Source organism: Oncorhynchus mykiss, chromosome 11, assembly GCF_013265735.2.
Source record: "Oncorhynchus mykiss isolate Arlee chromosome 11, USDA_OmykA_1.1, whole genome shotgun sequence".
Lineage (NCBI taxonomy): Eukaryota > Metazoa > Chordata > Actinopteri > Salmoniformes > Salmonidae > Oncorhynchus > Oncorhynchus mykiss.
The window spans coordinates 33,908,434-33,928,161 of NC_048575.1; the positions used below are offsets into that span (position 1 = coordinate 33,908,434).

Consider the following 19,728-nt stretch of genomic DNA (forward strand, 5'->3'; position numbering starts at 1 on the left):
ATACATTTATGCATTAAGTGGGAACATGAATTAGGCTAATGAACTGCCAAGCCACATCGTCACTATTTGTGATCAAAGTCCTACATTTCTACACCTGGGAAACCGGTTTTATTTGATCAGTACTTAGAGTGGGGGTGCAAACCAAGTGGCTACATACAGTAGTAGGCAGATGGTCTGGTCCCAAGGTGCCTAACCCATTCCGGGTTTTCCACAATGCCGTGCTCAGCCCAAGCGCAGTTCCATGCGATCTGTGATGCCGCAGCAGCTCACAGACGGTCAGGTACAAGCAGCCAGTATAGACTGGGACTTGACAACCAGTGGACCTCCTGTCGAGTTTTCATTGGCAGAAGAGAAAGCTATTATTCAAAGACGGTGAATTGTATAGGATTATACCAGGGAGTGCTTGCTGTTTTCTACCAACACACCATGAGGTACGTTAAATGCGCAAATTAATCAATCTGAGTTTGGTTTGTTTAACTCTGAGATATTTATATAGTTGTGGGCTATATTCCTAATTGTCTACAATATACACTGAGTGTACAAAACATTAGGAACACCTTCTTAATATTGAGTTGCACCTCTTTTGCCCTCGAAACAGCCTTAATTTAGTCGGGGCATGGACTCCGAGGTGTCGAAAGCGTTCGACAGTGATGCTGGCCCATGCTGACTCCAATGCTTCCCACAGTTGTGTCAATTTGGCTGGATGTCCTTTGGGTGGTGGACCATTCTTGGTACACACGGGAAACTGTTGCGCGTGGAAAACCCAGTAGCGTTTCTGTTCTTGACACACACAAGCCGGTGCGCCTGGCAGCTACTATCATATTTTGTTTTGCCCATTCACCCTCTGAATGGCACACATACACAATCCATGTGTCAAGGCTTAAAATCATTATTTAACCGGTCTCCTCCCCTTCATCGACTCCAATTGAAGTGGATTTAACAGATGGGATCATAGCTTTAACCTGGATTCACCTGGTCAGTCTCATGGAAAGAGCAGTTGTTCCTAATGTTTTGTACACTCGGGTGTGTGTATGAATGGACTGTTACTATTGACTGCTGGCTTCTCTGATTTATAAGGCTCGGCTACATTACTTTATGTTGCATGTTAATTAAACACATTTGTGGGCCATTTTCTATGTCTGATACACATGCAAGATACATTTTAGCTGTTACAAATATTAAAACTAAGGGGTTAAGCAAATAACGCATTACATGAGGGTTTGCTTTTTGCAGTTATAACCCATGATATGACCGATTTGTTGACGTCGAGTCCATCTGTTCACACCTATAAGTGCATCAACCCTTTTCAAGTAACTGTCAAGTTTACCATTTCGTTGAATTGCTTGTTAAGTCTGCTTGTTTGGTCTATTGAGTGAAATTACTTGCCTATCAAGTAATAGTAGAGTCTGTCCGTAGCGTCACTGACGCCCCACGATGTAATGTATGAGATGTATGAGTGAGCCGAGCGCAGCGTTATGGGTAGCGTTACGAGGCAGCCTATGCATTCAACGTGCTTGGATGGGAAAACCTGTGGGATACACATGGCTTCAGAGTATTCCAATGTAGACCCTGTATTGTCGATGAGCTATTTTGTTTTTCCCATCATTGAGCAAATACAGTGGTGTAAAAAAACTTTCCTGAACCAACACTTGCACTTGACCCCCCTCGTTGCTGACAGCTACTTTATTGAGGAAAAGTGTATTTACTATGAATGTGACCTGTTGTTGTCCCACCTCGCTATCACAAGATGAATGATGAATGCACTGTAATGCAACTGTACAGTAAGTCGTTCTGGATAAGTGTCTGCTAAATGACTAAAATGTAAATGTGTAAAGTAACTTAAGTAAAAATATTTTGAGGTACTACTGAAGTCGTTACAGTATCTGTACTATTTATATTTTTGAATACTTTCTCTTCTAAACCCCTGGCATTTTTTAAAACTCAAATACTTCTAGTAAACTGAACTCGAGGGTCAGTGGAAAGTCATTATTACTTCAAATGTTTATCTGGCACTGACTCAAAACTATATATGTCACATCAACGACATTTTTAAAGTTATGATAACAAATTACTTTCACTTGAGTCCTTTTCTATTAATGGCGGAGTGCAGTCTAAATATCTTTTTTCATTTCATGTATACACTGAACAAAACTATAAACGCAACAATTTCGAAGATTTTGCTGAGTTACAGTTCATATAAGGAAATCAGTAAATCATTAGACCCTAATCTATGGATTTCAAATTACTTGGCAGGGGCGCAGCCATGGGTGGGCCTGGGAGGGCATAGCATAGGCCCACCCATTTGGGAGCCAGGCCCAGCCAATCAGAATGAGTTTTTCCCCACAAAAGGGCTTTATACTACTCAGCTCATACTACTATTTTATTTCAGCTCATGAAATATGGGACCAACACTTTTTGCGTTTATATATATTTTTTCCACACTGAGGTTGGAATAATAATGTAAACTTGTGAAAATTATGATAATTCCCTTTTAGTGTAACAACTGTTTGAAAAGACCGGCTGAAATGTCAGCCTGTTGTGGTGGGATGGAGTTTTGGCCTGCCCGGAGACATCACCAGGCAGTAAATTAGTTAATAGACCAATAAGAAAGAGAGTTCCAAAGTTCCAAATTCTTGCTTGACAAATTGCACTTTACTAAGAAGCTTTTTTGATTTGACTTTTGATCATTTTAATTGAAAACAATCACAGTAATGTACTTAATTGTCACAGAAATGATTTGATATTGAGATAAAAGCTGTTGCATTGGACATTCAATGTATCTTTACTTTTACTCAAGTGTGACAATTGAGAACTTTTTCCACCACTGAGCAAGTGGCGATCAAATAGACATTGTAATAATGAATTGTAGGGGCCATGCAAGGACGAACTGATATTAGATAGACCGCATTGATAAAGTAATTGATAAACAGTCCACAAGGATTCACAAGATTGTGAAGATGGCGCCGAAGATCATGACTGACATTTTACATTCTCCCAACCTATTGTGCAACTTTGTAATTTTTGGGGGGCGTTTGCTGTAACTTATTTTTTTACTTATTGTGTACATAATGTTGCTGCTACCGTCCCCTATGACAAAAAAAAATAATATTCTGGACATCAGAAAAGCGATTACTCACTGCAGACTGGAAGAAACGTTTTCCTTTAATTGGGATAGGGGGCAGGTTTCAGAATGTTGGATGAAAAGCGTGCCCAAAGTAAACTGCCTGCTACTCAGGACCAGAAGCTAGGATATGCATAGAAAACACTCTAAAGTTTCCAAAACTGTTAAAATAATGTATGTGAGTATAACAGAACCGAAATGGCAGGCAAAAACCTGAGGAAAATCCATCCAGGAAGTGCTATTATTTTGAAATGGGTGTTTTTCCATTGAAAGCCTATCCACCATTTAAAGGGATAGGACCCAGATTCTGTTCCCTATGGCTTCCACTAGATGTGAACTGTCTTTAGACACTGTTTCAGGCCTTTATTCTGAAAAATGAGGGAGAATGAGCAGTTTCAATGAGAGGCCAGTGGAAAGTCCCCAAACTGTTTTGTGCGCAACCCCGAGAGCGCGCCTTTCGTTGTTTTTCCTTTATATTGACGACGCTATTGTCTGGTTGAAATATTATCGATTATTTAGGCTAAAAACAACCTGAGGATTGATTATAAACATTGTTTGACATGTTTCTACGCACTTTACGGATACTATTTGGAATTTTCGTCTGCCTCTTGTGACCGCATTTAACCCATTGGAATACTGAACAAAACGCGCCAACAAAATGGAAGTTTTTGGATATAAAAAGGGACTTTATCGAACAAAACAAACATTTATTGTGTAACTGGGAAACTTGTGAGTGCAACCATACAAAGATCATCAAAGGTAAGAGGTTAATTTTATTGCTATTTCTGACTTTCGTGACTAATCTACTTGGCTGCTAACTGTTTGTAATGTTTTGTGTGCTGAGCGCTGTCCTCAGATAATCGCATTGTTTGCTTTCACCGTAAAGCCTTTTTGAAATCTGACATGGTGGCTGGATTAACAACAAGTTAAGCTTTATTTTGATGTATTGCACTTGTGATTTTATGAAAATTAAATATTTATAGTAATTTAATTTGAATTTGGCAATTTCACCGGAAGTTTTCGAGTCCCACTGATCCATAAGAAGATAACGAGTCCGACGAGAAGTATATCCTGCTTTCACTGGAACAGGCCCAGATCCACGCCTTTTGCGTGAATAAAAGACGCCGGAAAAGGAGACGCAGATCGGAGATCCTTCTGAGAATCCGGAGGCGAGCGAGTAAACTCCCAATGCCTTCCATTCTTCTTGCTAACATGCAATCATTGGAAAATACAATTGATGACCTACTATTAAGATTATCCTACCATCAGGACATTACAAACTGTAACATCTTATGTTTCACTGACTAGTTCATCTTTATTTGAAAATCCATACTCTCCTTTAGAAGGATAACATCACATTACATATTTTCACAAATAGTTTCATGTTTAATCACATACGTTTCACAATATTTAGATGTAAACCTGACAGCTGGGAAATGTACACTTTAAGAGATGCAGTTATTTGTGTTTCCTGTCCTTCATGAGATCACCAAATGAAACACACATTCTCAAAAGTAGAAATATTGTTTAATTCTCCCATTTTGGGAAGTAGGAGTTTGAACTAAGAGAAGCTCTTTGTTCTGGTAGACTCTCTCAATACTGCATGGCAGTTTCTACCAGGTTTTTATGACCTGTCATAAACTGTGGAGTGAGGGAGGGATAAAGAGAGAGAGAGAGATAAAGAGAGAGAGAGATAAAGAGAGAGATATAAAGAGAGAGAGAGGGATAAAGAGATAAAGAGATATAGAGAGAGGCAATGATCCTCCCCCAGGGCACGTCAGGACAACTGTAAGTGCTTTTATTGTGAAGTGGAAACGTCTCGGAGCAACAACGGCTCAGGGCGTAAATATTGTCTGTCCTCGGATGCAACACTCAGTACCAAGTTCCAAACTTCCTCTGGAAGCAACGTCAGCACAAGAACTCTTCGTCGGGAGCTTCATGAAATGGTTACCATAGCCGAGCAGCCGCACACAAGCCTAAGATCACTATGTGCAACGCAAACGTCAGCTGGAGTGGTGTAAAGCTTGCTACCATTGGACTCCTGAGCAGTGGAAATGCGTTCTCTGGAGTGCTGTTTCATTCTTCACCATCTGGCAGTCCGACGGATGAATCTGGGTTTGGCGGATGCCAGGAGAACGCTGCCTGCCCCAATGCATAATGCTAACTGTAAAGTATGATGAAGGAGGAATAAAGGTCTGGGGCTGTTTTTCATGGTTCTTGCTAGGCCCCTTAGTTACATTGAAGGGAAATCTTACAGCATACAATGACATTCTAGACAATTCTCTGCTTCAAACTTTGTGGCAAAACTTTGGGGAAGGCCCTTTCCTGTTTCAGTATGATATTGCCCCGTGCACAAAGAGAGGTCTATACAGAAATGGTTTGTTGAGATCGGTGTGGAAGAACTTACCTGGCCTGCGCAGAGCCCTGACCTCAACCCCATCGAACACCTTTGGGATGAATTGGAACGCCGACTGGAAGCCAGGCCTAATCGCCTAACATCAGTGCCTGACCTCACTTATGGTATTGTGGCTACAGTGGGGCAAAAAAGTATTTAGTCAGCCACCAATTGTGCAAGTTCTCCCACTTAAAAAGATGAGGCCTGTAATTTTCATCATAGGTACACTTCAACTATGACAGACAAAATGAGAAAAAAAATCCAGAAAATCACATTGTAGGATTTTTAATGAATTTATTTGCAAATTATGAGTATTTGGTCACCTACAAACAAGCAAGATTTCTGGCTCTCACAGACCTGTAACTTCTTCTTTAAGAGGCTGCTCTGTCCTCCACTCGTTACCTGTATTAATGGCACCTGTTTGAACTTGTTATCAGTATAAAAGACCTGTCCACAACCTGAAACACTCACACTCCAAACTCCACTATGGCCAAGACCAAAGAGCTGTCAAAGGACACCAGAAACAAAATTGTAGACCTGCACCAGGCTGGGAAGACTGAATCTGCAATAGGTAAGCAGCTTGGTTTGAAGAAATCAACTGTGGGAGCAATTATTAGGAAATGGAAGACATACAAGACCACTGATAATCTCCCTCAATCTGGGGCTCCATGCAAGATCTCACCCCGTGGGGTCAAAATTATCACAACAACGATGAGCAAAAATCCCAGAACCACACGGGGGGACCTAGTGAATGACCTGCAGAGAGCTGGGACCAAAGTAACAAAGCCTACCATCAGTAACACACTACGCCGCCAGGGACTCAAATCCCGCAGTGCCAGACGTGTCCCCTGCTTAAGCCAGTACATGTCCAGGCCCGTCTGAAGTTTTGCTAGGGAGCATTTGGATGATCCAAAAGAAGATTGGGAGAATGTCAGATGAAACCAAAATATAAATTTTTGGTAAAAACTCAACTCGTCGTGTTTGGAGGACAAAGAATGCTGAGTTGCATCCAAAGAACACCATACCTACTGTGAAGCATGGGGGTGGAAACATCATGCTTTGGGGCTGTTTTTCTGCAAAGGGACCAGGCCGACTGATCCGTGTAAAGGAAATAATGAATGGGGCCATGTATCGTGAGATTTTGAGTGAAAACCTCCTTCCATCAGCAAGGGCATTGAAGATTAAACGTGGCTGGGTCTTTCAGCATGACAATGATCCCAAACACACCGCCCGGGCAACAAATGAGTGGCTTCATAAGAAGCATTTCAAGGTCCTGGAGTGGCCTAGTCAGTCTCCAGATCTCAACCCCATGGAAAATCTTTGGAGGGAGTTGAAAGTCTGTTGCCCAGCAACAGCCCCAAATGATCACTGCTCTACAGGAGATCTGCATGGAGGAATGGGCCAATGGACCAGCAACAGTGTATGAAAACTTTGTGAAGACTTACAGAAAACGTTTGACCTCTGTCATTGCCAACAAAGGGTATATAACAAAGTATTGAGATAAACTTTTGTTATTGACCAAATACTTATTTTCCACCACAATTTGCAAATAAATTCATTAAAAATCCTACAATGTGATTTTCTGGATTTCTTTTCCTCATTTTGTCTGTCATAGTTGAAGTGTACCTATGATGAAAATGACAGGCCTCTCTCATCTTTTAAGTGGGAGAACTTGCACAATTGGTGGCTGTCTAAATACTTTTTTGCCCCACTTTAAATGGAAGCAAGACCCAGCAGCAATTTTCTAACATCTAGAGGAAAGCCTTCCCAGGAGAGTAGAAAATGTTATAGCAGCAAAGGGGGGACCAACTCCATATTAATGTCCATGAGTTTGGAAAGAGATGTTCGACTAGCAGGTGTCCACATACTTTTGGTCATGTAGTGTACAAGTAGCTTACTTCATATCAACATGAAGTCATTAGTACAACAAATATAAATATGCTGTACATATATGAACCAATTGTTCCCATTCTGCTTTATCCAGCCAGTCAGTTTGGCCTCTTTGTCAGCGTACAGAGTTTTGTTGCACTAATCCTGCCCCCAACGACCAGAGATGAAGATCGAATAAGACTATCGGAGTGTATGGGGAAAAACATTTTCAGTGGCCGAGGGTCCTAAGGGCTCAACCCCCCTCTCTATAGCCCAGGCACGGTGCTCTATGGGGCTAGGGGGTGCTTTAGCCATGTCACAAATCTGCGTAGCCCCAGTTAAGCCCCCTCAAGCATTTTAGTATTCTTTTATTTTTAAATAAAGAAATATGTAGAAGTTAATAACCAGCCATTCTATTCCCAATCCGATCCTTGGCTTAGTGCTCGTGTCGCACGTGTATCCTATGATGTGTGTGTGTGTGTATTTGTGGAGGTGTCTGGTGTGTGTGTGCACGTTAGGCTATGTTATGTGAGCTAACTTCTAGCTAGCTAGTCGCCCATCTCACCCCGTTGCGATGGACCGGTTTCTGATCAAGGGAAGAGTGCTGGTAGAAAATGAAAATCCAGACCCAGACCCTGTCTCCGAGGGGGCCAAAGAAGAAGCGGGAGATAAGAAAGATGAGTCGGAGAGAGAAACTCGCGAGCCACGATGTGAGGGAGCACCAGAGCAGTACGTCGCTGATCGCTGCTCCACAGCCATCGTTAGCTGCACCGTTAGAAAAGCCACCGCTCCCTCTGATTTAAGACAGTCACCTGTTGAGGAACCAAGGCACCCTCTTCTTCGACATTATCCAGCCAGAAGGATCGCTACTTCAATCGTAGATGGTATGAGAATTACAAATGGCTCTTTCAAAGGACTGTGCATGCAAGTGTGGAACATAAATATGCAATGACAGCGTGGAACGAGTGGACCATTTGAAAATAGTCCGAGAGAACTGAGTATATGAGAGCAGTCGTGGAGTCATTGCGTTACGCTGCATACCAGGGATTTTCACACAGCGGAGACATGGAAAATGACATGGCTGTCAACCAGGGAAACCTCTTTGAACGTTTACAGGTCATAGGCAAATTCGACAAAACAGTTGCACAGGAAATCTCAGATTGTCCTAGAAATGCTAAGTACACGCATCACGATATACAGAATGAAATACTAGACATTATGGCAAATATGATCAGGGATCAGATAAGTGGTGAAACACAAGACGCTGAACTATTTGCATTGATGGTAGCTGAGAGTAAGGACTTCAGTAAAACGGAACAAGTGTCTGTGGTGGTGCGCTACGTAAAAAAAAAATGCTGTAGTTGTGGGGGAATTTCTTAGTTTCACTCCAACTGACGGATTAGATGCCGAGTCGCTTTTCGCTACGATCAAAGAGACCCTTAGTAAATGTAACATTGATCACACTGCCTGTATTGCTCAGTGTTATGAAGGTGTTCACAACGGGGTCCAGGAGAAATTCAGTGAAGAGGTCCCTCGGGCAATCTACATTCATTGCCACGCACACAGTCCGCCAATCCAACGGGTTAAGTGCACCAGAATTGGCTGTGGGGTTTAGATAACAGGAAGACTACGGGAGCCTTGAAGTGCCCCCTCCAGCAAAATGTAAAGACTTAGCAGCTAAAGAGAGAGAAAGAAAGAAAGAAAAAAAGAAAGAGAGTGAATACACTAAAACAAAGGGTGTCAAGTCCCTTTACAACGCAACACTCAGAAGCAACAAGACGCACAGGCCCCCACCAAACATACATGATTAATCAAATGCTGTGTCACAAGAAAAAAAGAACACAGCGCGGATCTACTTAGAAGTAAAGTGTTGCAGTGCCACCAAAACAATCCAGACTCTGTGGAGGTCCAATGTGGCTAAGTTGGCACAGCATGGCACTATCAATGCCAGGGTTGTGGGTTTGATTCCCGCTAGGAACACCCATATTTAAATGTATGCACGCACCACCGTAAGTTTTCTGAGATGTCTGCAAAACGGCATATCTTATTTATATCACTATTGACTAGAAAGTGAAGGGGGCGTGTACAGTAGAGAAGCCTTCTTTCCAAGATGGCTTGACCTTTGACCTCATCATAGAGGCCAGGAGTGACATGTCACGAGTAAAGGTTACAGCCATTCCCTCCGGACACATCGTTCTTCTTTAATAGTATGTCATTTTATAATGGGAGATATAGACCCCTCAGGGTCTGACCAAGTAGTATACATTTTACAGTATAAACTTTACAGTAAAGGTTGTTATGTTATCACTGAGTGCTGAGCACGAATATTACCCACATACAGTTACACAAATCAGCAACCATTTCTATTTTACGTCATCGCTGGCTTCGGAGACGAGCACAAAACCCTTTAAAGAAAGTGCGCAACACATTATTACTCAATACATTATTATGGAGTGAAAACAGCGAGACCAAAGAGAAACGAAAGAGCGTGATTGGGCAGCAGCTGTGGAAGATGAAATAAATATGTTTTAAATATTCAAAATCCTTATCTCCCCTCCAAAGCGTTCTCTGCAATCCTTTTGCATCGGATATTTTGGCAGCACAGAAGACACTCAGATTACCAGTTGACCATAGAACGGCTGGTGAATTTAACTACACACTCTTAACCTAAACACACCCAGGGTGTCTTCAGACATGAAATTAGATTCAACTCGGATGAATGCAGGGAGCTTAGCTATCGAAATATTGATATTTATTCAATGTGTTGCATTGGAGACATAACAGTGTGCAGTGTCCACCCACAGACATCAACCACAAACCCCTTTCTAATCAAGATAGGGACTTGGATGCACACAACCATCTTCATATTCTTCATCAGTGTTTAGTACAGAAGTGTAGCTGGCCAGAGACAGATGGATTCTGATTCTACTCTAGCTTCCTTTCCTGATTTCGATCCCAAAGGGAGATTCTCTGCTCTGTGTAATGCTGCCCCTTTGATTGCTTCTCACAGGCCTGATCCTAGACCTGTTATGGAGTGCTCTGTCATGATGACACTGCAAAACATGGAGGATGAAGAAACAGAACAGCATTGACCCCCAGATGACCTTCTGTGACAGTTCTGTTTTGTCCTTTAACACCACCAGTAGTTGTGATGGTAATAGCGCCCATTGCAGCAAAACAGCCCATAGGCCTACACACACAATGCAATTTACAGCAGGATGAATGGAAGCTATTGGGAAGCATGTAGAAGACCATAGAGAGGACGTTTCCAACCCAGTGCGTCATTAACTGATAAGCCAGGCAAGACGAGAGGTGAGGAGAGTGGGTATTTGCTACATGCTACATCTCATGATGCCACAGCAGACAACAACATGCAGTGAGTGATAAATGAACAGACAAATGTTCCTTAACGGGGGAAGTAGCTTGTGCCTAGTGCTTAAGAGTGTTGGGCCAGTAACCAAAAAGTCGCTGGATCGAATCCCCAGGACGACTAGGTGAAAAATGTGTCGATGTGCTCTCGGGCAAGGCACTTAACCCTAATTGAGTGACTTACAGGCAGGCAGAGCAGGAGGATTCCACAGATGGTTGGGGGAATTGGTTTGCTGCTCTCAGAGATTTTATAATTCAAAAAAAAAAAATTAACCTTTATTTAACCAGGTAAGCTAGTTGAGAACAAGTTCTCATTTGCAACTGCGACCTGGCCAAGCTAAAGCATAGCAGTTCGACACACAACAACACAGAGTTACACATGGAATGAACAAAACATACAGTCAATAATACAGTAGAAAAAAAGAAAACAAAGTCTATATACAGTGAGTGCAAATAAGGTCAAATAAGGGAGTTAAGGCAATAAATAGGCCATGGTGGCGAAGTAATTACAATATGGCAATTAAACACTGGAATGGTAGATGTGCAAAAATGGATGTGCAAGTTGAGTTTCTGTGGTGCAAAAGGAGCAAAATAAATAAATACAGTATGGGGATGAGGTAGATAGATGGGCTGTATACAGATGGGCTATGAACAGGTGCAGTGATCTGTGAGCTGCTCTGACAGCTGGATCTTAAAGCTAGTGAGGGAGATGGGAATCTCCAGATAAGAGACTGTTAGGAAGGCCTGTGTTCTGCTAGCCGCGTAGAGAGGCGAGCTGGGGTGAACGGAAATAATTGAAAATATTATTAAATATGCTACTTGTTCTGGGCCAAATGAACTCAAACTGTGTGCAACCATGTGAGTGACAATACGGCTGCTGTGTCACTCACTTCTTCCTCTACGTGAGTGCTCACCGTTTCTTTATAACAGACACTGTGAAAGCCCTGAATAACTACTGTATATGCATGTGACTGTTTGTTAATTTTTGCTTGATTTTGTTTCCCTCTTTCTATGTGCTTATCTTTTGAGATTTTATCTGACATCCTGCTCTAGATTTTATCCATCCTTTAATTTTGTTTCATGTTTTCTCTCCTCATTGTCAAAATAATATTTCCTTCCTCTGGGTTCAGTTCTTCCACTTAACGCATGCTGCCCTTGCCACTCAGGCTATAGCAGGCACAATGCCAGGATTTTTTCTCTCCTGGTGCTAAGGGGGGGCTTGACAAATACGTGGGGTTGCTAAGAAAACAGTTGATTTTCATGACTTCAGAGTTAAAAGGAAGTTATCGTTTTTTCAATAAAAGCAGATATGGCACAGGACACATTCAATATAAATGTAGATTTTAATTTAATTTGGCCAAAGAATATTCAACAAAATGTGACTCACCACCTGAATTCGGTCTTATGTCGCAACATTTGAATTTCTGTTTTTTACATTGGACAAAACTAGAGACCCAGAGCTACAAAAGGGTATATCACACACTGCATTTGACAATGAGAAAGTAATTTTGCTTTGAAAGTTGATCAACTTGTAAACTCACTTTTGAGAAAACCGTCTTTCAATGTTTTGGTACTACTATTGGAGAGCCCTTCTTTGTCAACACCCATTAAGCATTGTTCACACCCTCTTAAGCCTTAGCCCCACCCATCTCTTTAAGGGTTGATCCGAGCGTACTCTACTAACTTGCCAGCTACTTCCAGACATCTAAGAGAGAGAGAGAACAGCTCACTGACCAGCTCACAGAGCCAGCTGTTACAGTGTGTTATCCAGAGCGTTGGTGACTGCAACTGTGTTGTCAGATTGTCCATTCGTAAATTCAGAGCGTTTCGCTTCAGAGTGCACACTGGACACTCTGGCCAATAAGTAGGGTTGTTCCGAAAGCTCTGACCTCACAACAACAGTCAAGCACCCAAGCCAACTGGATAACATTGGCTAGCTACTTCCAGACAGATAAGGAGAGAACACCCCACTCTGGCCATTTTACTCACCCCAGCAGAGCTGGTTAGAAAATGTTCATGTTATCCAGAACATTGGTGACTGTAACTGTGCATCTGGCGACAATTGAATTATGCTTTGTTGCCGACGTTTACTGACACAGGACATATTCAACGGGTGTTGAGCGGTCAAACATTCATCAGTTATTCTGCGATCTGGCACACTAAGACGATAGTCTTTTGTTAAGAAATGTAGCTAGATAGCTAGCTATGTAAACAATGAATCCCAACACGTGACGTAACGTTAGTTAGCAAGCCAGCCAGCTAACATTAGCTGGCCATCTAACAGTACACTAACTTGAAATGAAAGTACTTGGTAAAATTAGAGTGGAGTCTTTTGTTAAGACATGTAGCTAGCTAGCTAGCTAAACAATGGACTTTTATCACAACTCATGACGTTACTACCCTGCATGAATTTGCATGTACCTAACCAACCAGGTTCTATGACTATAACTAATCAAGCAAATGTGTCAGAGATACGAAGAACAAGATCATACACATAACGTTAACTAGCGACCAAGCCAGCTAATGTTAGCTAGCTAACAGTACACTTGAAATGAAACCACTTTCTGTCAAAATTAGAAACGTGTAATATCTGAAAATGTAGCTAGCTAGACTATCATACACCATGATTGGATGCATCTTCTGTGTGATGCCATGCATGGTTGCCCTTTGTTTGATGAGATAATCCAGACTGGTGTTTTCTACATCTCATTAGCTATCATACTTGAATTCCACTGATTTCAAAACTCCAGAAAGTGGAGAGCACACACATAACATTAGCTAGCGAGCCAGCCAGCTAACGTTAGCTAGCTAACAGTACACTTTAACTTGACATTAGGTTTATGCAGTTTTACAACACGATACATTTTTTAAAAAGCTGTGTTTGACACTATTACTTAGACATACTGACCAGCTCCGATAGACAGATGCGTGCTATATGGCAGACCAATCTAAACTCATCTCTCAGCATGTCCAGCCCACACATTATCTCAGCCAATCATGGCTAGGGGGAAGGTTGCTTACTTTTTCTGTGGCTAAACCAACTAGGCTTGTAATTTAACAGTTTTATTCATGTTTACAGATGGCATACAAATTGATTATTAAGGAACATGAAAGTTCACATGTTCGAGAACGCATTTCTGGCCAAAATCCCATTTTGATTAAAAAAAATGTTTACCTTCAAACAGCTCTCCTGTGACTTGTGACGTACGACGAGTTTCCTGAATTGGGTCAGAAATAGCTATAAGGCTAATACAAGTGACCACAAGGCAATGACAAAAACATCTTTCAAGTGCAAAGGTGAAAGACTTCAGCAGTGGACAGCACTCATGCACTGTATGGACACTGTCCGGTGCTGAAGTCTTTCAGCAATAACAGTACAATACATCCAAAATGCGACAACAACAAGAAGTGTATTTATTCCATATGCATAATAAGACAACTGTGCATTGATAATAATGTTTCTGTTGAAATGCAATTAATAATATCCAAAGTGCAGCCACAACGAGAAGTGCAATGCATTTAGCCTATGCATGTTAACTGTAAACACGCTTGTAAAACAAACGGGCTATCATCACAATCTTAGTGATTATATTTCTATAGCAAACAAAAATAACTTGTAGGCTGACGATATACAGTTGAAGTTGGAAGTTTACATACACTTAGGTTGGAGTCATTAAAGCTCGTTTTTCAACCACTCCACAAATTTCTTGTTAACAAACTATAGTTTTGGCAAGTCGGTTAGGACATCTATTTTGTGCATGACACAAGTCATTTTTCCAATTGTTTACAGACAGATTATTTCACTTATAATTCACTGTATCACAATTCCAGTGGGTCAGAAGAATACATACACAAAGTTGACTGTGCCTTTAAACAGCTTGGAAAATTCCAGAAAATTATGTCATGCTGTAGAAGCTTCTGATACGCTAATTGACACAATTTGAGTCAATTGGAGGTGTACTTGTGTATGTATTTCAAGGCATACCTTCAAACTCAGTGCCTCTTTGCTTGACATCATGGGGAAATCTAAAGAAATCAGCCAAGACCTCAGAAACAATTGTAGACCTCCACAAGTCTGGATCATCCTTGGGAGCAATTTCCAAACGCCTGAAGGTACCACGTTCATCTGTTCAAACAATAGTATGCAAGTATAAACACCATGGGACCACGCAGCCATCATACCGCTCAGGAAGGAGACACTTTCTGTCTCCTAGAGATGAACATACTTTGGTGCAAAAAGTGCAAATCAATCCCAGAACAACAGCAAATGACCTTGTGAAGATGCTGGAGGAAACAGGTACAAAAGTATCTATATCCACAGTAAAACAAATCCTATATCGAAATAACCTGAAAGGCTGCTCAGCAAGGAAGAAACCACTGCTCCAAAACCTCCATAAAAAAATGCCAGACTATGGTTTGCAACTGCACATGGGGACAAAGATTGTACTTTTTGGAGTAATGTCCTCTGGTCTGATGAAACAAATATATAACTGTTTGACCATAATGACCATCGTTATGTTTGGAGGAAAAAGGGGGAGGCTGGCAAGCCGAAGACACCATCCCAACCGTGAAGCACGGGGATGGCAGCATCATGTTGTGGGGGTGCTTTGGACCCAAGTTAAACAATTTAATGGCAATGCTACCAAATACTAATTGAGTGTATGTAAACTTCTGACCGAATGGGAATGTGATGAAAGAAATAAAAGCTGAAATATTATTCTGACATTTCACATTCTTAAAATTAAGTGGTGATCCTAACTGACCCAAGTTAAACAATTTAATGGCAATGCTACCAAATACTAATTGAGTGTATGTAAACTTCTGACCGAATGGGAATGTGATGAAAGAAATAAAAGCTGAAATATTATTCTGACATTTCACATTCTTAAAATTAAGACAGGGCATTTTAAAATGTCAGGAATTGTGAAAAACTGAGTTTAAATGTATTTGGCTAAGGTGTATGTAAACTTCCGACTTCAACTGTATGATAAACAGAGGAGCAGCAGCATACTGTACATGCTGATTGTATGTGAGTGCGTGTGTGTAGAGTCCGTTTAAATGTGTATGCATGTTATGTGTGTGTGTGTGAGCAAATTATGTATGTGTGTTGGAGTGTCAGGAGTGTTGAGTGTGTAAAGTCCTGTGAGTGTGCATAATAAATTAAAATACAAGGGTTAACTCAGAAAGTCCATGTAGCCATTTTGTTAGCTATTTATTAGTCTTATGTATTTGGGATAGAAGCTGTTCAGGATCCTGTTGGTGTCAGTCTTGATGCATCGGTACAGTTTGGCGTGTGGAACCGGAGAACAGTCTATGGCTTGGATGGCTGGAGTCTTTAAGAATTTTCCGGGCCTTCCTTTCACACCACTCCGTATAGAGATCCTGGATGGCAGGGAGCTGGGTTGTCCACGCCACCCTCTGTAACGCCATTTGATCGAGGTCGGTGCTGTTGCCTTACCAAGCAGTGATGCAGCCAGCCAAGATTGTCTCATTGGTGCAGCTGTAGAGCTTTTCAACCTCTGTCGCGCCTTGTTCACGACTGTGTGCGTGTGGACCATTTTAAGTCCTTAGTGATTTGGACACAGAGGAACTTGAATCTCTTGACCAGCTCCACTGCAGCCCCATCGATGTGGATAGGAGCGTGCTTACTGTAGTCCACAATCAGCTTCTTGGTCTTGCTTACTTTGGGGGAGAGGTTGTAGTCCTGGCACCACACTGTCAGGTCACTTCCCTTCTCCCTGTTATTCTACCACAATCGTTTCGTCAGCAAACTTGATTATGGTGTTGGAGTTGTTCGTAACCACCCAGTCATGGATGAACAGGGAGTACAGGAGGGGAGTAAGCACACACTCCTGTGGGGCCCACGTGTTGACGGTCAGCGTGGCGGAGGGGATGTTGCCTACCCTCACCACCTGGGGTCAGCCCGTCAGGAAGTCCAGGATCCAGTTGCAGATGGAGGTGTTCAGTCCCTGGGTCCTAAGCTTGGTGACAAACTTGGAGGGGACAATGGTGTTGAATGCTGCGCTTTAGTCAATGAACAGCATTCTCACATAGGTATTCCTCTGATCTAGGTGGGTGAAGGCAGTGTGGAGTGCAATTGAGATTGCGTTGTCTATGGATCTGTTGGGCCGGTATGCCAATTGGAGTGGGTCTACGGTGTATCTGGGATGATGGAGTTGATGTGTGCCATAACCAGCCTTTCAAAGCACCTAATGATTACAGATGCATTAGTCATTGTCTTAGAGTTCTTGGGAACTGTTGTTGATCAGCTTAAGACATGCAGGGATTACAGACTGGAACAGAGGGAGGTTGAACATTACTGTGAATGTGCCTGCCAGCTGCTCTGTGCACTCGAGCGCAGTGGAAGTCTCAACCTATTGTTCACCCGTCTTGGAATACCTGATGGTCAAATGCAGAACCTTCTACCTCCCGAAGGAGTTTTCAGGTGACTGTTGTATACATTCCCGCTCAGGGCAAAAAAAATAACACGCTGGCACTCAACTTTTCGAACTGTACTGCTTTTCTTGTTTGCTGTTCATTTTAATTCCACGTATTAAGTCGTGATGCCCATCTTCCATCAACACGTCACGTTTGAATTGTTGAACTCAGTTGAACTTGTTGTGAACTTGTTGTGAGCCCTGTTCACAAAAAGACATACAGACTGCTTTGATAGTGGAGTAAACCATCGCCTGTGAGAGTAAAACTCCCCTTAGCCCAGCAGATCCCGTCAAATCCATCCTATATAATATTTACACACTGTTAGGTTAATACTCAATGCCCTCTGAGGTTGTCAGTCTGTTTGTGAAGACTGAGCTTGTGGAGATCAATGCACTTCAGCTCTCTACGCAGTAGTCTGTAGACTTGCTAGGCAGTAGTCAATAGGCGCTCTAGGCAGTAGTCTGTAGACTTTCTAGGAAGTAGTCTATAGGCTCTCTAGGCAGTAGTCTATAGACTTTCTAGGATGAAGTCCCTCTCCGACCTCTAGGTCACCAGGCTGATCATTATGGCACCCACCTGTCACCATCGTTACGCGCACCTGCACGTCGTCAGACTCACCTGGACTCCATCACCTCCCTGATTACCTTCCCTATATATATATATATATGTCACGCCCTTTGGTTCCTTCCCCAGGCGTTATTGTTTCTGTGTGCTGTTAGTGTTTCTGTTTTGTATTATGTTCCGTTTATTTTATTAAAACAGTCACTCCCTGAACTTGCTTCCGACTCTCAGAGCACATCATTACAGACTTGCTAGGCAGTAGTCTATAGGCTCTTGCTACTGTAGGTAGTAGTCTAGTCTTTCTCTGTGCTGCTGTAGTGAATCCGCAGGCTTTAAATCACTGTTATTAAATGTCACTGTAAAGAGCTTGTTTACAGTCTCTGCTTCCCCTTAGTGTTCCCAGACAGACAGTGAGCTTCTGTGGGAGTTGCAGCTGTTTTCCGCCTACAGGTCTGACACGCCGGAGGCTGACAAGGCCCACAGAGGCCACAGAGATGCTATGACATCGTAGCGTAATCACATTCAAAAGCTACTATGACAAGTGAACTGGAACAGAGGTGTTGTGTTTTGTTCTAATGCTCGTCTTCAATTACGTGGCTATGCTAATACCTGCACATCGTCTGAGTTCTCTTTCAACGCTGGCCTCCTCACAACGGTTCTATGATGAATCGTGACACTGGTTCTATATTGAACAAAAATATAAATCCAACATGGAACAATTTCTAAGATTTGACTGATTTACTGTTCAGATAAGAAAACATTTCAATTGAAATGAATTCATTAGGCCCTAATCTATGGATTTCACATGACTGGGAATACAGATATGCATCTGTTGGTCATAGATAGCTTAAAAACTATAGGGTCGTGGATCAGAAAACCAGTCAGTATCTGGTGTGACTACCATTTGCCTCATGCAGCACGACACACCTCCTTCGCATAGAGTTGATCAGGCTGTTGATTGTGGCCTGTGGAATGTTGTCCCACGCCTCTTCAATGGCTGTGCAAAGTTGCTGGATATTGGTGGGAAGTGTAAGAACCTGTTGTGCACGTCGATCCAGAGGGTGACATGTCTGGTGAGTATGCAGGCAATGGAAAAACTGGGACATTTTCAGTTTCCAGGAATTGTGTACAGATCCTTGCGACCTTGGGGCCATGCATTATCATACTGAAACATGAGTTGATGGCGTGGATGAATGATACGCCAATGGGCTTCAGTATCTCGTCAAGGTATCTCTGTGTATTAAAATTGCCATCGTTCACAATGTTGACATCAGCAAACCACTCGCCCACACAACGCCATACACGTGGTCTGCGGTTGTGAGGCTGGTTGGACGTACTGCCAAGTTCTCTAAAATGACTTTGGAGGCAGCTTATAGTAGAGAAATTAACATTAAAATATTTGGCAGCTCAGGTGGACATTCCTGCAGTCAGCATACCAATTGGACGCTGCCTCAAAACTTGAGACACCTGTGGTGTTGTGACCAAACTGCACATTTTAGTGGCCTTTTATTGTCCCCAGCACAAGGTGCACCTGTGTAATGATCATGCTGTTTTTAATCAGCTTCTTGATATGCCACACCTGCCAGGTATCTTGGCAAATGAGAAATGCAAACTAACAGGGATGCAAACAAATTTGTGCACAACATTTTTGAGAAATAAGCTTTATGCTTGTGGAACATTTCTGGGATATTTTATTTTCAGCTCATGAAACATGGGACCAACACATGTTGCGTTTATATTTTTGTTCAGTGTACTTCCACGTACAGTACCATTAATGTTAAAGCATGTTCGGCGGAAATGCAATCATATCTGAGAGGTGGCTTTGTTGTTTTTTCCCCCGCAAATTAGGCCACTTATTTGTTGATATGAAGACATAAGTTTGCAGTGCCAAGAGACAATGTCAATTCTGTAGGGAGAGAAAGAGAGGATAAAGGGATGTTTGTTTGCCTTCCAGCCATTGGAACATGCTCTGACT

The 19,728-nt window shown here is 42.1% G+C and overlaps 1 protein-coding gene across 3 annotated transcripts in view; it reads left to right on the forward strand.

Moving 5' to 3' along the window:
* The first annotated feature begins 282 nt into the window (after window positions 1-282).
* Window positions 283-19,728, forward strand: part of LOC110535601 (disks large-associated protein 1) — a 246,163-nt gene continuing 226,717 nt past the window's right edge. For all 3 annotated transcript variants that reach the window (XM_036935331.1, XM_036935328.1, XM_036935330.1), the window contains exon 1: window positions 283-431. The gene's annotated coding sequence lies outside the window, so the exon portion shown is untranslated. The remainder of the gene's footprint in view (window positions 432-19,728) is intronic.